This window comes from Podarcis raffonei, chromosome 14 (genome assembly GCF_027172205.1).
Source record: "Podarcis raffonei isolate rPodRaf1 chromosome 14, rPodRaf1.pri, whole genome shotgun sequence".
NCBI classification, from domain to species: domain Eukaryota; kingdom Metazoa; phylum Chordata; class Lepidosauria; order Squamata; family Lacertidae; genus Podarcis; species Podarcis raffonei.
Window position 1 is genome coordinate 20,217,701 of NC_070615.1, and position 18,759 is coordinate 20,236,459.

Sequence of the window (18,759 nt, forward strand, 5' to 3'; positions counted from 1 at the left end):
TTTGTTTTCAATGAAGACTCCTTGACAACTCGACCGCCAGGAACATTAGCTTCATTTTCTAGATTCAGGTCCTCAGGTTTATGTAGCAACCACCCAAGGTTTGCTTTCGCCCAGGTCTTTAATTATGAATCCTCCCTCCCAAGTCTGGCCTTCAGAGAGACAGGCAGAGGTTCTTACAAAATGTGTACGTTAAGGCAGTAAGATAACAAGTTGAGCTGGTTTTTGACGCAGATCTGATACTTTGAGGGAACATTTACAAAAGGCCTAATAATAGCAACCATATTAATAGCAATACCTACTTGGCTCTTCCTGAATGGTTACAAGAGCTTCATGTCTGGGTGATTTAAAAATCCCCAAGAAAGAAGGCTAATTGTGAAAATTTGATTTAAAATCAGCTTATTAAGATAAGTATGGGGGGCCCCCTCTTGGCAGTTCTCCAAATGTATGTTTGGGTTAAACATGGGTCCTGTATCAGAAAAGATTGAAAACTTCTGCCCTATGGTCATATCCACACCATACATTTAAAGAACCTCACTACCTGCAAAGAATCCTGGGAATTGTAGTTTGTGAAGGGTGTTTGGAATTGTAGCTCTGTGGGTAAATTACCATTCCTAGGGTTCTTTGGGGAAGCCATGCCTGTGATCAGTGCTTGAAGAGCCACTAAGCTAAGCCTCAGCCCAGAAAGCCCCTGAAACCAGCATTGCTGAAGAATACTGAACATCCTACAAATTGGACTTCTCACGTGGAGATCATTCTTCTGAAAGGCTCTTCAAGCAGAGAAATGCAAGGTTTGGTCACATTTTAGCAGCGTCTGAAATTAGCCAGGTGCCAGGCGCATTTTGCAACCTGGCTTTCAACCAGTTGCAACCAAGTGAAGATGCCTGGATGCCAGGATGATGCCTGACATCGCCACCATCTGGAGGTGCATACCTGGGGATCATTGGATCAGGACTGTTTTCACACCCTAATACCCCATCCTGTAGAATTCTATCCGTTATATTTTATCTGCACAAACTGAATGAATTTCTGAAACCCAAATGCTTTTCCTGTGCAGCCTCAGCAGGGGCAGTCACCGTTAAGAAAAAGAGGTTGGAATAGGCCAATATATATGTGGACTCTCCCTGGATCAAGCAAGTGGCTTTTCTTGTTCTCAAGTTCTTGACCTAACTCAAGGTTGCCACCTGAATTAGCCAGGTGTTTAACTGATAATCACAGTCAGTCCATCATTTGCAAAATAAGACTTTAGAGCCATCTTGCCCTAAAGTGACAACTAGACATTCCATTTTAGTGACTGTAACTTTGGTTTAAAGAGCCATTTTGGCACCTAGCTTATATATCTGAGTTTCTAACACTGCATTTTAGGTATCCATAGAGAAGTTGCCGTATGATGCAACCATTAACTGTCCTTTCATAGCCACAGAGCAGAATTCCAGAAGATAATCCATTGGCTCCTGAGACAGACGGAGGACAACACCAAGAACTCTGTATCCCCACTTTACATTAGGTAAAGGGTAAAGAGACCCCTGACTGTTCAAGTCCAGTCGTGGCCGACTCTGGGGTTGCGACGCTCATCTCGCTTTATTGGCCAAGGGAGCCGGCGTACAACTTCCGGGTCATGTGGCCAGCATGACTAAGCTGCTTCTGGTGAACCAGAGCAGCGCACGGAAACGCCGTTTACCTTCCCGCCAGAGCGGTACCTATTTATCTACTTGCACTTTGACGTGCTTTCGAACTGCTAGGTTGGCAGGAGCTGGGACCGAGCAACGGGAGCTCACCCGGTCGCGGGGATTCGAACCACCAACCTTCTGATCAGCAAGTCCTGGAAACTGGAACCTCCTGTGTGAAAAGCAGATGCTCTGTCACCGAGTTACAGCCTTCCCCCCGAAAAACTCCCCCAAGATCCCAGAACATTGCCTTCCGTTGTTTTGCTGCAGTTAATGCAGGTCGGAGAAAGAAAAATAAGCAGTAATTGAAATCACTCTAGCGGGTTGCCATAATTTTGAGGCGATGCAGCAGACATTGCTTTTATTTTGCTTGATTAGTATCATCTGACATTTCAATTATTTTGTTTTCCACCATGGCTGATACGGTGCTAAATAAGTCCTGAATGTTATCTAAGGGCAACTCCAGGCTGTCGCTGTTTTTTGGATGCGACTCAATCGCATAGCAGAAAATTCAGTCTGCGCAACTGTATGCCGATTGGGAGGGTTTTGCTCAAGGAAAGCGATAAGGAAAGCGACAGGGAAAAGTATGAGATAACACTTCCTTTGACACAATGTCGCCTAGCCGCCCCACTAACAAATCCAAGCTCATTAAACCAGCCAACTTTGTCTAGTCTCCCTGTAATGAAATCAGGATGAATGGCTCAACCAACCAGCCTCCAGGAAGGATTCTAAATTACCTGCCCTAGCAGAATCAGACTAAAATGGCACATCTGCAGATGCACACACCATACATTCTAAACACATCTATCACACCATTTAAAGCACATGAGTCCTCTCAAAGGATCCTGGAATTGTGGTTTCTCCCTCGGAGAGCTTCAAATTCCAGGCATATTTAACAAATCATGTTTCCCATGATTCTTCGGGGGAAGTCACGTGCCAACATCCTGGGAAACAGCAACCAAACCTCTGCAAACCTAAAACTCAGGTTATAATGGGCATGATGGCCTCACCTAGTGACACCCACTACAGTGGTACCTCAGGTGACATACGCTTCAGGTTACATACACTTCAGGTTACAGACTCCGCTAACCCAGAAATAGTGCTTCAGGTTAAGAACTTTGCTTCAGGATGAGAACAGAAATCATGCTCCGGTGGCGCGGCAGCAGCAGGAGGCCCCATTAACTGAAGTGGTGCTTCAGGTTAAGAACAGTTTCAGGTTAAGTACGGACCTCCGGAACAAATTACCGTAAGTACTTAACCTGAGGTACCACTGTACTGTTATGCAGCCCCCGAAGGTTGCCAATGCAGAAATGTAGCTCCTTGGCTGAAAAAGGTTCCCCAGCTCTGGGTTCTCAGACTTTTGTCTTCCACCCAGCTTCACATAACTTTGCTCACAAAAACAGGCCCATCTTTCATGTTAGAAAAGCAAGCCTATACCAGTTACTAAAGTTTGAGTTGTGCACTGTAATTTATAGAACAAAGGAAGCTGATTAAGTAGCCCACAGAAACCCACAGCAATGTTCAAGTGGTCTGTGAGAGCAATGTTTGAGAACTGCTGATCTAATTGATTAGATTCTCAGATGTCACAAGTCTACAGGTCATTTCTCGCACTCACAGCTGAAGAACACAGATAGCAAGAAAAGGGTCAAATGAGAACAGTATTGGCACATGAACAAGAACCTTTTAGCCTACAAGCCAGTGTGGTGTAGTGGTTAAGAGCAGTAGTCTCGTAATCTGGGGAACCGGGTTCGCGTCTCTGCTCCTCCACATGCAGCTGCTGGGTGACCTTGGGCCAGTCACACTTCTTTGAAGTCTCTCAGCCCCACTCACCTCACAGAGTGTTTGTTGTGGGAGAGGAAGGGAAAGGAGAATGTTAGCCGCTTTGAGACTCCTTAGGGTAATGATAAAGCGGGATATCAAATCCAAACTCCTCCTCCTCTTCTTCTTCTTCTTCTTCTTCTTTTAAGCCACATGCTCAACAATTCTGATAATAGCTTGACACAGCATAATTCCATTTTACTGCCATTATGTAAGGTCTAATGTTCTGGAAGAGAAGGTGCATCACTAGCGCAGGGCCAAAAAACAGCCATTTTGCCACAAGCATTTCTTTTCTTTTTGAAGTTCAGATTGCATTACAAAAAAAAAGTGTATGCACACAAACAACAGGTTTGAAAGCTGCTTACAGGTGCATTACATGTTGGGCCACCTCGGAGAGAAGTCATGTAGCTACATGCAGGATGCAGCACGGGAGCAACTTTGAAATGCAAACCCACAGAGAAAGGTATCTGGTCCCATAAGTATGCAAGATGGAAAGAGCAGTCCCATCTTAAGAAGGCATGTGTCTCTGGGCTTCCTAACCAACCCACTTTTGAAGAACTGCCCCCGTGAAGATATCCTGCCACTTCAATCATCCCCGGCCTTTGGTCTTTAGCATCAAACCAGAGTAACGGAAGACACTACTATGGGAACTCAAATGAAAAGTCAAGGGCTTTTAAGAGTTCTTGGTCCTATCAACCTGTGCAAATTAACAACTAGAATGGAAGATTACCGTGCCCACTAATTATTAGGAAAGGCCTCTTGAAATGAGAACAAGGAATTAAATCCAGGCATGGATTTAAACTGCTTTGGGCCATCGACCTTGATGAACATTACAAACCTCCAGTCACTGAAGCAGATCCCACGTCTGCACAGAAGAAGCCTGTAAAAACATTAACCAAGCGAGGACGGTTGCTAAGCAGTTACCCTCAAAAGGCTTAGAAAGGGTACAAAAGGGGAGTGCACACTGCACATTAGTCAACATCAACACCGCCACCATGAAGAAACTATTCAGGGAATGAAGAAACAACCAGATCAATTTTAGGAAAGGAAGTTTAGTAGCCGAAAAGGAGATTCATGAACAGAGATGGCAACATGAGGATGTGATTAAGTTGTCCATGGCACCTTTGAACAAGTACTTAAGACCTCTCTATTCTGCAAGGGTTGGGAGTAGGTAGGTTGCGGTATTGGGTACAAATTTACATTTATATCTCACGTTGCCTCTAAGGAGCTCAAGGTGATATACAGTGGTACCTTGGGTTACATACACTTCAGGTTACAGACTCCGCTAACCCAGAAATAAGTTAAGAACTTTGTTTCAGGATGAGAACAGAAATTGCACAGCAGCAGCGGGAGGCCCCATTAGCTAAAGTGGTGCTTCAGGTTAAGAACAATTTCAGCTTAAGAACGGACCTCCGGAACGAATTAAGTTCTTAACCCGAGGTACCACTATAAATGGTTCTGCTCTCCAAAGAGCTGCAGCTCTGAGGTAGAACATCTATTTTGCATACAGAAGCCACAGGTTCAATCCTCAGAATCTCTGGGTGTGGGAGAGACCCCCATCTGAAACCCTGGAGAACTGCTACCAGATTGTGTGGACTTTGTTCCAAAATAAGCCATTTTATCCTCTCAAGGACCCTGTCAAGTAGATTACACTGAGTGGTCCAACCAGTCATGGCCGAGTAGGGATTTGAACCCTCGCCCAGAGATTTGTGGTTGGCCACGAATCGCTACACTGGTTCTTGATGAATTAACCTTTCATTAGAACATTCAAGTTCTAAGAGCTTGCGAACGTGGCTTGAAAGTACATAAGAATGTCAACAGAAAAAGAATTGGTGACGATTTCAAATGGCTGGAAAGCTGGAGCACCATACCCTCCATAGTTCCTGTTGGCGAACAAAAAAAATAAAAATACATTGCAGAGTACATGTTATGTAAAACAAACAAGTTTGTATAGTTTATCAAAGTTGCAGTTCAACCTGGCCTAACACAGAACTTGGAATGCCCACCTCAGTTTTTATCACATACTTGGATTAAGCGCCTATTACAAACAGGGGAGAGTTCTGTTTGGAAACATATTAAGAAATTGCGTGTTGTAATATAATTAAGTGGAAGATACTTGCTTGAATTCTGTCATCACTAAAAAGAGTCACATAGATGTTCTTCTTTAAGGACGGAAAGGGGCGTATATTTTAAGTGGGAATACTGTGCTCCCTGTTTTCACTACTCAGAAACCACATCTGCTGAAATACAGCCAGTACAGTTCTTATCACAAACTAAAGGAACACCAAGGTGATGTTTATGGCTTTCTAAAGCAGCTTAAAGATTAACTCCATATGAGGAACACAGCTAAGAAAAGATATTCACTCAGTAAAGCGACTAGAGTTTTTTTTAAACAAATATTTTAAGACAGAGGTGGAGAACCTGTGGACCATCCAGATGTTGTTGGGACAATGGAAGTTACAGTCTAACAACATCTGGGGGGAACAGGTCCCCCATACCTGTATTATGTTATTTTAAAAACTTGACCCTGGAAGCAGATTGAACCTCCCTGAATGACTACCGTATTTTTTGCACCATAACACTCACTTTTTTCTTCCTAAAAAGTAAGGGGAAATGTCTGTGCGTGTTATGGAGGGAATGCCTACGGGTGGCATGCCTACGGATTTTCCTCCTCTAAAAACTACGTGCGTGTTATGGTCGGGTGCGTGTTATAGAGCGAAAAATACGGTAAGTGGGATAGATTTATTTCAGGACACTAAAGTCCCCACATTGGCCTGATGTTCAGTTTTGGATGCAGAACAGTTGAAGTGCATCGAGCTATAACATGACTAACATCTGAGTACGCAGATGACAACAATAAAGGGCGGGTGTCCCTGAAGGAACATGCGCACAGACAAGCAACAGAAGCAAATGTCTACTAGCCCCGAGGCTGCACCACTCCTCCATGCCCCTCATCTGATGAAACTCAACTTTTGCAACAGGGAGACTTTTGCATCTATCGCAGTAAAGAAGCCTGGAAGATCAGAGTTTTCCATGGACACAAAATGTTCCCCAATACAGAAGGTTCACTTTTATCACAAAACAGGCTTGAATAATTCACCAGAAGTCGGAGCTGAAACATACATACCCCAGCAGAGCTGCTACACCCATGTTCCTTCTCTGCTGGATAAAAGTGCTTAAGAGTGCTGAAGTTATCAGGCTAAAACAGCTTTATAACCGTTTTCAAAACACAGGCTGGCAAAGGGTGGGAACTGGTATCTGCTTTTGCAAAATGGTTTTTGCCTTTCCTTTTCTGGGCTTGTTGTTTAGTTGTTTAGTCGTGTCCAACTCTTCGTGACCCCATGGACCAGAGCACGCCAGGCACTCCTGTCTTCCACTGCCACCCCCAGATTGGTCAAACTCATGTTGGTAGTTTCAAGAACACGGTCCAATCATCTCGTCCTCTGTCATCCCCTTCTCCTTGTGCCCTCAATCTTTCCCAACATCAGGGTCTTTTCCAGGGAGTCTTCTCTTCTCATGAGGTGGCCAAAGTATTCAAGCCCCTTCGCCACGACAAGGCAGTGATCCATGAAGGAGTTTTTGGGCTTAGCAGTGCCCAATTAAAGCACAAGGAGAGTTGGCAAGAGGGAAAATCAAGCCAAAAGTTGAACCTGCTCCATTTTTCACACTCTACCCCCCACCAATTTATTAAGTGTTCTGGACGCAGATCAGGTTCCATACTTGGCACTGTTTTACCTGCATATAACCTGTGACTCTGAGCCAGGTTACATGTTTTTCCGGTTATAGTATCATCTACTTCCTTCCTTCTTTTTAAAAACTTTTGCTCCGAGACTGAAAATATAACTACAGAAGAATTTAGAACAACCAACAGTAACCCAAAAGACAAAGGTTACAGCCACTTTTTCAAAATAAAATCAGGTAAGGAAGGAGAGAAAGATACAGCCGTTGCTAATTGAGTGCTGCTTTCTCATTTTTCAGCGTAGGTGATCAGTGACCTGGAAGACTATAATCTGCTGCTAAGTTCCAACCCAAATACCCCAGGTCAGATCTCCAAGATAAAGGTTGTAGGCTTGTTCACATGTTGCACTGAACACAGATACAAGCTGTATTTCACACAAATGTCTGTTCATGTGTAGAGTACACACCCAAGTGAGGTTAAAGCTGGGGAGGGGCTGTGAGATGGGGAGGGTCCGAAGGGTCAAACAGAAAAGTCTGGAGGGCCACATTTGGCCCCTGGACTTGGGGTTCATCCAACCCTGCTTTAAAGAAATGTCTCTAGAGGGCTTTGGCACCTGACCACGGTTGGCAGATCTTGAGCTTCTAGTAGCAAACTAAGTAGATCCCACAAGCCTGAAGTCAGCTCTAATTGCTTTAACAACTCTGAGAATGGAACACTTTGCAACTTACATTTTTTGTAACATTTATCGTTTTTTAAAAGCCTCAAAGCATTTTACAAAAAAAAGAATAGAACGGAATTCTCAGCAGAACACAGTTAAAAACAAATATTTAGAACATTAAAAAATAATTAAAATTGACGATAACCTAAAAACCAGGTCAACATAGCCTTAAACAAAAATGGTTTTTAGGTGCTCAAAATAATACAGTGAAGGTGCCTGCCTTGTGTAAATAGGCAGGGCATTTCAAAGTGTGAGCACTGCCACACTAAATTATTAACTCTTATGTGGTAGGCAGTGTTTCTGATCACACATAGTTCCACCATTGCTATTAACTGCTAGGAGCCAGGTGCTTTTTAAAATCCTGAATCATATTGCCAGGCAACTTGCTATCATAGTAGAGCTGAGCAACATGGCTTGAGATCTATTCTCTCTTAACACTTGGGAATGTTAATTAGGAAAAACCTTGCACATTCAAGATCAGCACATCAGGGATCCATAAATATGCAATGCCACCTGCTAACATTTTGACACACAGGTGCCAACAACCCCAAGCATGGGATCCTCACATGGGCAATGTTTTAAAAAACAACCACCTCCCAGATTCACATTTTAGATGCCAAGGGCTAGAAAACGATTGTAAGGAGGCTACCAGGAAACCACAGTAAAATGACTTCAGATAAGTGCCACAATAAATGAGCGGACGTGTGGTGACGCCACAAAAGCAATCTCAGAGTACCTTTTGATGCTCAGAGCACCACAGATCCCATGTTCCCCCCCCCTTTCAAATCCTTTATTATTTCATTCACATAATATACATTCTTTTCAACAAACAACTCCAAAATAAGCAGACAACTCCAAAATAAAATCATATGTAACAAAACCATAAGTCTCATGTTTTCATTTACGCTGATCTCCTCTCTGATACCTTTACTTCATATTTCTTTCTGCTTTCTTTATAGAATCTTTCTAAAAATTTAAAACTCTTAAATCCTATACCAATCATTAACAATTTCAATTAATCCCTTCACCTCCCTCCCCCACAGCCCAGTACTTCCCTTCACCAATGTGCGATCTTCTTTCCCCACTATTATTTTTGTTATTGTTGCGTTATTCACTTTCTTTGTTATTCCACCCTTAATATATCATTATCCTATCTCCTTGCGCCTTTTAATGTTTGCTTCTGGCCAAAACCCCAATGCTTAAAATTCCGCTGTCAATACTTCGCTGCAAAACTAGAGCGCGTAACAGGAAGTAGCTGTTCCAGGCCTGGGACAGCTGCAGCCACCTGGCCCAAAGAAACTCAAGAGCAAGGCCGTTGCTAAGATACCAAGCCCTAGCTGCAGCTTTTGGTTGGAGACCACGGTTGGGAGGAGAATGCAAGGACAGCTGGGGGGTAACTGGTGGAATACAAGCCTGGTGTCCTCTGAGGGAGGCAGGGCTTTTTCTTCTAGATAAAGAGGTGCCGAATCTTGTTGACACCCTTCCTAGAGCCATCCTAATGCATAATGGAGGCTGCATCCAAACACAACTTTATTCCATATCCCCAAACGTTTCCATATCCATAGATTTTAATGTTTTATTTCAGATTTCACTCAATGCAACAACGACTTCTGGAAATCGAGTCACATATAAGGGAAGTTTAATGCTGATCTCCATGTTAATTGCTTCCAGGAAAATCTCAATTGCAACTTCCTAACCTGGAATATCGCAGGAGTTTTCCACGCTGTAACTTTCCCATGGTTTTCATGGGTGATACAATGTGATGAAATTTGGGGTGGTATTCTGGCGTACAGTTGTTTTCCCACAGTTTTCATGAGGGAACAGAAACATGCACACCTATAAAGTCCATGTCCAATGACACACCATTGGTGTGAATGAAATTTAGCGCAACATAGCATTATATGTATCAAAAGCCACAGTTCCTTAAAACAACAGGCAATGTAGTGTAAAAGGAAAGAAGCGCTAGCGTTACAACCAGGAAAATGAATGCAAGACTCCCAATGCCTGAAAAATGCACCTGTAGTGGAGAAGACATTGGACTTAGGCTGGTATCACATCTGCATCATACATTTAAAGCACTATTATACCACTTAAACAGTCATTTCCTCAAAGAATTCTGGGCGCTGTAGTTTGTTGGCTGGGAATTGCTAGGAACCCCCTAATCCCCTCACAGAGTTACAATTTCCAAGGTTCCCTGGGAAGAGGAATTGACTCAAACCATGCTAAGGAGCATATGGCGTATGCATTGTGAGGATGCGGCCTAGTTCAAATCTCTATAATTCCTGAAGATCAAGATGTTACATTGTGAGAAATCAGTCAAACCTACCTCACAGGATTGTTGTGGCGATAAAAAGGGGGTGGCATTTATATCCTACTCTAGGGAAAAAGAGGAGGCCTGACCTGATCATAGAGGCTTCCTTTTTTGCATCAAAACCCTGGTTGTTTATGGAGGTATTTCAGATAGGCCAATGATACAGTTAATATTATGATTTGCCTTTGGACTTCTTTTATTGCTGACAGGTTCAGTTTTCACATCAAGTTATATTAACATGCACTGCTTTTATGAACCCATCCCATGGTCTAGCAATACAGGACAAGGCAGAAATATTTAAATTAAATTAATTTTTTAATTTGTTTTCCCAGTAGTTCACCTCCTCTCAAAATTATCATCTGGAATATTCGAAAAGGAATGAAGTATTAACGACCGGGAGTGGAGCAACATGCAGTCATTCTACCTTCCTCCGTAGCATCTAATACCAATCATCTGCAGGGACCACAAGGATCACAATCGCATATCAATAATGTGATTCGTTATGTACGGGGGTCTATAAATGCCTTCATCAGGGTGGAGAAAGCAGAAAAATAAAAAAAGAAATTCTCTCAACACTAATTCATGGAAACTGAGGCGGTTCTGCCTCAAGGCATCTAGATGATGTGTCCGTCTCAAGTGGCAAATTTTGGGTCGCTGTTCGGAGTCACAGAGAGGGAGACAAACGTTGACTCACAGGACGTTATCCACCACTTCCCATACTGAAATGAATGGGAATGACACATAAGCTTTTTTTTAAAAAAAATTAAAATGGCACTAACACTTAAAAAAAAACCAAGGAAGGGTTTTTACTTGGCTCTGGTGGAGTGCTTTGTAAGTCATATACCCACCCCCAAGTCCTACTACTGCATCAAAATGGCTGTATTGGAAGTCACATTAAATAAGCCACAGTTGTGCTTAAAGCAAATGGGCAGCCTGCTGGTGCATTTGGCTCAAAAACTGGCTCCTCGCCACCACACACTGGGAGCAACTGCTCTCCTTCCCCTGTCATCTGGGAGCAGCCATTTCATCAGACAGCCTTAGTGGGAGAGATGGGAAGCAGAGCTCTCACTCCATCAGAAAAGGCCAGCTCCAACAGTCACCTCCTACCCTTGAGCTGTGTCAGCTGGTCATTATAACCAATTAGAAACTGGTGTCCGAATTTGATTTCCCCCTTCCTTCTATTTCACCTTGTGTGCCACAGTGTTGTTGTTTTTTAGATTGTATGTAAGCCTGTGGGTGGGACAACCATGTTTTAATTGACTGTGAGCAAGCCACACTCTGGGAGCCTTTTCGGCTGAGGAGAGAGGTAACAAATGCTCTTAGTAATCCCGCATGTCTCCTCGAAATTCATGGTTTGTTCCCCACACACAATGAACCGTAAGTGGCAATCCTAAAACCAAACTTGGCTGCAGCTTGTGATTTTTATAGAAGGGGACAAACCACAAACCCACCTTCGGGCAACGAGGAAATACCTCCAAATTGTTGCTCCCAACAAAGTGTCCTTTCTGATGCATTGCTTGCATCAATGGAGGATAGAGACGGGTACACGAAACTAACCTACTGTACGAAGGTAAAATTCATGTTCATTTATGCCTCTGGCCCCCACCCACCCCGGCATGTGGCCCCCAGGTGGTTGGCCAGAAGGGAATCCAGCCCCCGGGATGAAAAAGGTTCCCCACCTCTGGCAAACGAGGCCAAAGTCTTTGGCTGTGTACCCATTATACTTCAAAACACATTCTTTCCCTCAATGAATTCTGGGCACTGTAGTTCTTCCCTTCATAGTTTCAATTCTCAGTAACAATAGAGTCGGAAGGGACTCAAGCGTCATCGATCCCACCCCCCCTGCAATGCAGGAATCTCAACTAGCTCAAAACCCTCAACTACAGTAACCCAAATTCTTTGAGGAAGAATGTGCTTCAAATGTGCTATAAAGATATAGTGTGTACACAGCCTTCCTCGCGGCGCTCACTTTGTAGAACGGAAGTAGAAAACCTAGAATAGAAGCTGAGATTTTAGAGGCACATTTCATACACCTCTAACCCAGGCTCTTCACTGGGGAGGGCGGAGCGTTCCTTTTTAATAAAGGGTAAATAAATAAACATACATACATACATCCACTTTGCACAGACTGGGGGGAAAACATGTACCGATTATGCTGCAAGATTAAAATCTCCCACGCACATTAGGACAACAACATGAACTACTAGAAGCGCCCCACCCATTCCTTCAACTTCACATAGTTAAGTCTGCAAAACAGCTTCAAGAGGCTAAACTAGAGATCAGGCACTGGAGAGAGCCACCATCCTGGCCAAATCTGGCTGACTCAGAATGCAAGGCCCCACCGCAAGGTCGGGCAGGAGGGAAAGATCTCCCCCATCAAACCCGCAGCAAAGCTGGGTGGCGGAACACCTGCCCTCTTCTCAAATCAGCAGGAGGGGAGGAGTTCTGCAGAACTTTGCCACCCAGTCCCTCTCTGCCCCAAGATGCTGGGGAGACTGGCAGCAAAGCTGGGTGGTGGAATTGGACGCTGCCTCCTGGGAAAGTGCCGCCTGAGGCAGCCACCTCATTCCGCCTCATAGGCAGGGCGGCTCCAGACTCAAGTATTAATAATAATAAAAATAATGTGCGATTTTTTTGTTTTAAAAATCAAAGCAAACTTCTGTTTATACAAATAAAAACATGGATTCACTGACAAACACACAAAAGCTTTAGGAAGATAAAGGAAAATCTAGCAGAAGTGAAAGGAAAATACGCAAGATAGCTGTAAATTGGACTCTGGACATGTCCTGAATTATATTATATATGTGTGCGTGTCAATAACCGGTAGAGAAGGTAGGAAGAAAACAGAGCGCATAAAACATTGTTATTACAGAAAAACCCTTGAATGTACTGTAAATAATTTCAGTATTCCATCAAGGCGTACTCTCAGCGTCTCCAGATTGTCAATATTTTGAGGGAGAGATTTAGACACAGACTGTCAACGTACATTTGCACAAATAAAGTGGACTGTAGAATTACTGTTGCCCCAGCACAACAAATCCACTTTTAAAAACCAAACTTTTTGTGGCTTGGAAAGTGATGGAGAAAAGGCATTTAAAGTGTGGGGTGAATGAACAAATACATGCTCAACAGAGAACTTATGAACAGAAGTATCAGTATATATGCTCATTGTCATACAGCCCATAAACAAATCAGAACAAATGCTCAATAAAGACTGGACATAATCCAACCACCATGTGAGCTTTGAGCAAACAAAACAGAACGAATGCTGAATGAACAAGCTCATAGCAGACCAATGAAATGTACTGCACAGTATTCAGTAATTTCCTATTAAACCTTTCCGCCAGCTATTCATCCACTAAATGGGATGCATGTACTTTCTGCTCAAGAAGTTTTCCCAAAAAACTTTATGCTGTACGCATTTAATAAAGCAACTCTCCACCAGACCTTCCCCTTCCTCTTAACCAGAATATCAAGTGGATCAAAATTAAAATCATTTTTAATTATGGTGGTTTATATTTTAATGGGGTTGCTTTGCTGTGTATTTCAAATTTAGATGTGCTTTGTAACAATTTGGGATTTTTACCAATGCTTTGCAGTTCCTTTTCATGTTTTTGCAAACTGCTTAGAAACTACCCAGAGTCTCAATGGTACTGTACGTACATTAATGAAAAACAGAATAATGGTAAGAGAGAGTATGTGTGCGCTATAACCAATGGCCTTCAATAAGAACTCTAGAAAGAAAACTTGCAAATTAGCCTGCATATGCAGGAACGGATCACAATCCCAAACCAGAATTGGGGGCGAGGGTACAGTATTAAAAAAACAGACTTCATATTAGTGAAAAGTTGCAAGGAAGGTGGAGGAGGAATGGAAACCTCACCACAATTAGTTCTTTGTAACCGCCTCCCTCCCCCCCCCCCAAAAAAAAATGGCATTGGGTTTTGTGTGTGTGTTTTTAAGTTTATCTCAATCACGCTTTCAAAATTTTAAAGTACTACTTGAGAAATTACAGTGTTGCCTGCTGAAATGAAGCTCCGTTTTAAGGCCCAGATGTTACAAAACACCAGCCTATTAGACAGAAAAACATTTGGAAGGGGAGGGGTGAAGAGGAGAGAAGGAACACAATGACTTTACAGGACACAATTGGAAGTGGGGGGGGGAGAGAGAAAAACTGAGCTGGGAGGGAGAGGAGGGGGGCCTTCAGACATCCAGGACCTCCCCCCAACCCACAGCACTTAAATCTCCCAAGAGATTCCTGTTTTTGCGTGCACACCATGCCTTTAAAGCACAGCCTCTCTCTGCAGAAAATCATGGGAACTGTAGTTTACCCCTCCCAGGGCTAGAATTCGCAGCACCCCTTGAGAAACTATACATCCCCCGGGTTCTGCAAGGCGGGGGTGAGAATGGGGTTTAAATGCCTCGTGTGTGCAACAGCCTAACCCCCCCCAAAAAAAAAAACCATACAGGGGCACAGTGGAATTCAACAGGCTCACGCACAGTATGTCTCCAAAAGCGCAAAAGGCCGGCAGACATAGCGGCAGTCGGAGGCCCTCATAGGCATAGCACAGATCACATCCCGTTCCTGGCCTCTACCAAGTCAGATCACCCAAAATGCCAGAGATTAGACCACCACACGCAACCCGGGAGGAACTTTGGAAGAAAAGAAAAAACCAGCTTCCATGCAGTTAAAAGTCCCATTCTCTCCGCCCTACAACATTCTCAAATACTGAAGAATGTGCAGAAAGAGAAGGAAGTTGTTTTGGGGGGGGGGTGGAGGAAGAATCCCCCACCCGCATTGCTAAACAATTTAAAAGAGTTGGGGAGAAAATGAGTCTTCTCCTCCTCCTCCGGCGCCTTTTGCAAAACTTCACACCGACCTCCCCCAAGCGCCCCCCTCCCCTCTAAGATTTGCAACTTTGCCTGGTCTGGAATAAAGCCACGTTTAAATTGAGGAGGGGGCGCTCCCTTCGAAGTAGACAGCGTAAAAGGGAGCTGGAAAGGGGGGCTTTTGCAAGGGGGAATCAACACACACACCCGCCAAGCAAGCCCCCTCCCCTTAGAGGAAGAGCAGCAAGGCCCCCCCTTCCCGCAAGCAGAGACGCCCCCCTCCCTGCTCCCTCCTCCTTTCTACCCACCCCCAAATCTTTGCAGGGGATCCATGATCAGCCCCCCGCCACCCAGAGGCCATCTGTAAAATGTCAGACTTTAGAAATGCTTTTAAAAAGACAAAACTTACCACCCCACCACCTCTCCCAATATCACCCTTTAAAGTGGCATCTACCCCCTTTCTCGATCCCATCTTTGCTAACACACCCACAAAGCGGCCGGGGCGGGGGGAGAAGAGGCTTGCTTCACGGAAGGCGGAATATGGAGGACCCCCCCGCGCGCGCGCGCTTTCCCTGCAACAGCCGGCCGACGAGCAAAGGAACCTGTTGCCATTATTCGCACGTGGAAGCGCACCGATCACTGACTCAGATTAAAAACCACCGCGAGACAAGTTCCATGGGACTTACTCCCAAGGAGGCGCGCGCGCCGCCAGCCTTGCCACCCTGCGCGCCCGATCCTAAACCCCCAACCGCAAGGAAAAAGCTCGGCCTGGCCAAGGTTGAATGGGCACACTTTCCCCCTACAACAGTTTTTTTAAAAGCGCAGAGGAGGATCGCGATCCCCGATCCTGTACAGCCGCTGCATCGCGGGCTCCCCAAACCACCAAGGCGAAGAACAAACAAGAAGGAGGAAAGTTTATCCGCTCACCACGAGACTCGCCCGCCGAGGAAGTTTCCCTCTTCGGCCGCAGGAAGAGAATTGGGGGGCACTCCAAGCATCCACGATGGGCAGCCGCGGGGGGAAATGGCCGCTCACACACCGCCCGCTGCTGCTGCGTGGTGGCTGTGGCTCTGTCCGGGACCCGAGCGCTCTGGGCTGCCCCCTCCCGCAACGAGCAAGCAGGCAGGCAGGCAGGCAGGCTGGCTGGCTGCTCTCCAACGCCGTGCGCCTGCGTGGAAAGCACAGCCTTTGAAAGAGGACATTGGAGAAAAGCTATTCTTCCCGTTGCATGGAACTCAAATCGGTTCCATGACCGCCACCTATTGGACAGTGAGCTCAAAACACAGGTCCCCCTAAAGCAGAAGTGGGGAATCTTTTTCCGGCCCAAAGGGGGGCCACGTTCCCCTCTGGACAACCATTCGAGGGCCACATGCCAGTGTAGTGGACAAGGCCAAAGACAAAAGTGGACAGGCAATTAATGCAAATTTTGTCTATGGACCATGGGCTACTTTCCATTTGCGCTCTTCTCTAGCCTCCATCCCAGGCACACAAGAGAAATTATCAGGGTTCAAAGCACTCGAAGAAGGTGCAAAACTGTCAGTGAGCAGGGTGGCTAAGGAGGAGGTATAGCCTGCAGAAAGTCCCAAGGGCCAGGGGCCTGAAGGGCCGCATTTAGCCCCTGGGACTGACGTTCTCCGCCACTGTTCTTCCTATAAACAAAGTGTTTTGCGTTGCACCATAGGGCATGTCTACACTGCAAGGTTAAACCACTTTCGAACCCAGTTTCAAGGGTCTAAGGGAATTGTGGTTCTATTGCAGGGAGAGGAAACTCTTGCAGAGAACACAGCATTTTTGCAGAAGTTCACTTCCTGGCACACACTGGAGAGGAAGCCATAAAATTTATAATTTGCAGGGCACCTGCACGGAGAGAAATTTGTGCTTAAGCATATGCTCTTACAGCACAGAGCAAGGGGAGTCAATGTGGGCCCCATCAGGTACTGCCTTAAACCTCCACCATCCCTAACCATTGGTCATGCTAGCTGGGGCTGCAGTCCAACACCCTGGGGGGGGGCACAATATTGGCTATCCTTGCCCTACAGACCACTTCACCAGGTTCTAGGCTTAATCTTTTAAGGTGCTACAAATATCCGTTGTTGGTTTTGCTGCAGCAAGCTAACTGGGCTACACTATTGGAAGGTCTAATACCTGTAAGCACCTAATATTCATTCCGCTAGTCCTCATTACTATTCCAGCCAACACACCTTAAAAGGTTAAGGAGCCACTGTAGAGGGTTCATTGCAAAAATCTCTTTCTCCTCCCCTCCTTATTGTGTCTCATTTGCTGTTTTTAGGACTTGAGTTAGCCACCCAGAGATTTCAGATTAGATACTACTTGAGAGTCTGCTGCAAACAGGTCAATCCCCTGAGGATATTTATTCTTAGATAATACCATTCCTATTGTTTCAGTCATAGGGACATAAGAAGAGCAGTGGTGGATCAGGCCAAGGGACCATCTAGCATAGCATTCTGTTCCCATGTACGTTTCCGAGCACAATTTCAAAGTGTTGGTACTGACCTTTAAAGCCCTAAACGGCCTTGGCCCAGTATACCTGAAGGAGTGGCTCCACCTCGATCGCTCCGAGGGCCTTCTGGCGGTTCCCTCACTGCGATAAGTGAGGTCACAAGGAACCAGGCACAGGGCCTTCTCAGTAGTGGCACCCGCCCTGTGGAATGCCTTCCCGTCAGATGTCAAGGAAATAAACAACTATCCGACTTTTATAAGACATCTGAAGGCAGCCCTGTTTAGGGAAGTTTTTAATGTTTGATATTTTATTGTGTTTTTAATGTTCTGTTGGGACCCGCCCAGAGTGACTGGGGAAACCCAACCTAGATGGGCGGGGTCTAAGTAATAAATTATTATTATTATGGCCAACCATATAGATGCCTCTAGGAAGCCCACAAGCCGGGCATGAGCACTACAGCACTCCCCCACTGTCCTCCACAATATTGCTTCCTCATACCTTTGCAAAACATTCCAAAAATAAACATTCCAAAAATTAAAAATTAAAAAGGAATATTGGGCACCATTAAAACTAACAGAATGCAAATTAAAGCCGTCTCCATCTGATGCATGAAACTGGCAGGGCTATCATGACAATATATTGTTGCATAATAGAACATTTATTACAATATCAGAACATGTGCAGCCCACTCTTCGCCCGGAAAAGTGGCACTCTCAGGGCAGCTTAAATGCAACCAATTCAAATAAAACAGTCCCCACCAACTAGGCTTTCTCTAAACAACATGGCACAAAAGGAAGGAGTGACAGAGAGGGAAGAGGAAGAAGCAAAACCCAGCACCAACTCTTAATATATGCATAAGATGTAAAGCAGAGAAGGCACTGAAATGCACAATGTACAGCCTATCTATGCAAAGCTCAAACATAAAAGCAGGATGATTCAACACACAGCAGTAATTGATGGCACCACAATTTTCCCAGTATTGATATGCTAATTTCCCAACCTTGAGGAAAAATAATCTGGTTTCACCTGAATTCTAAGTGAATAGAAACAAACTAGTAGATAGCTCAGGAATTCCACGTCCCATTGTCCCTTTTTAAATCATTCTGATGAAGTGTGGCTGCTTTCAGGTCAGCCCCATGTAAGGTCATCCGAAAGCAAGGGATATTCCTCATCTTCCTTTCCTACCAGGCAGACAAGACTGAGTCCTTGCTCAGCTGCACCTCGCTGCCATGAAGACTGCTGCCCCATTTGCAATGGGTTGATAGTTAAGGGATGGAG

General features: G+C 44.8%; 1 protein-coding gene and 1 long non-coding RNA gene across 8 annotated transcripts in view; one reads left to right on the plus strand and one right to left on the minus strand.

Annotated features, from left to right (window-relative positions):
* The window catches only part of AKAP13 (A-kinase anchoring protein 13), a 243,912-nt gene extending 227,753 nt beyond the window's left edge, over positions 1-16,159 (minus strand). For 5 of the 7 annotated variants that reach the window (XM_053365801.1, XM_053365806.1, XM_053365804.1 and 2 more), the window contains exon 1: positions 15,948-16,158. The gene's annotated coding sequence lies outside the window, so the exon portion shown is untranslated. Of the gene's footprint in view, positions 1-15,947 lie in introns of all 7 variants that reach the window. The other 2 variants (XM_053365802.1, XM_053365807.1) reach the window with 2 other exon arrangements.
* On the plus strand, positions 9,178-10,941 carry LOC128402046 (uncharacterized). The gene is made up of 2 exons (XR_008327592.1): positions 9,178-10,117; positions 10,523-10,941. It is a non-coding gene; the product is annotated as an uncharacterized LOC128402046 (long non-coding RNA).
* Positions 16,160-18,759: the final 2,600 nt, after the last annotated feature.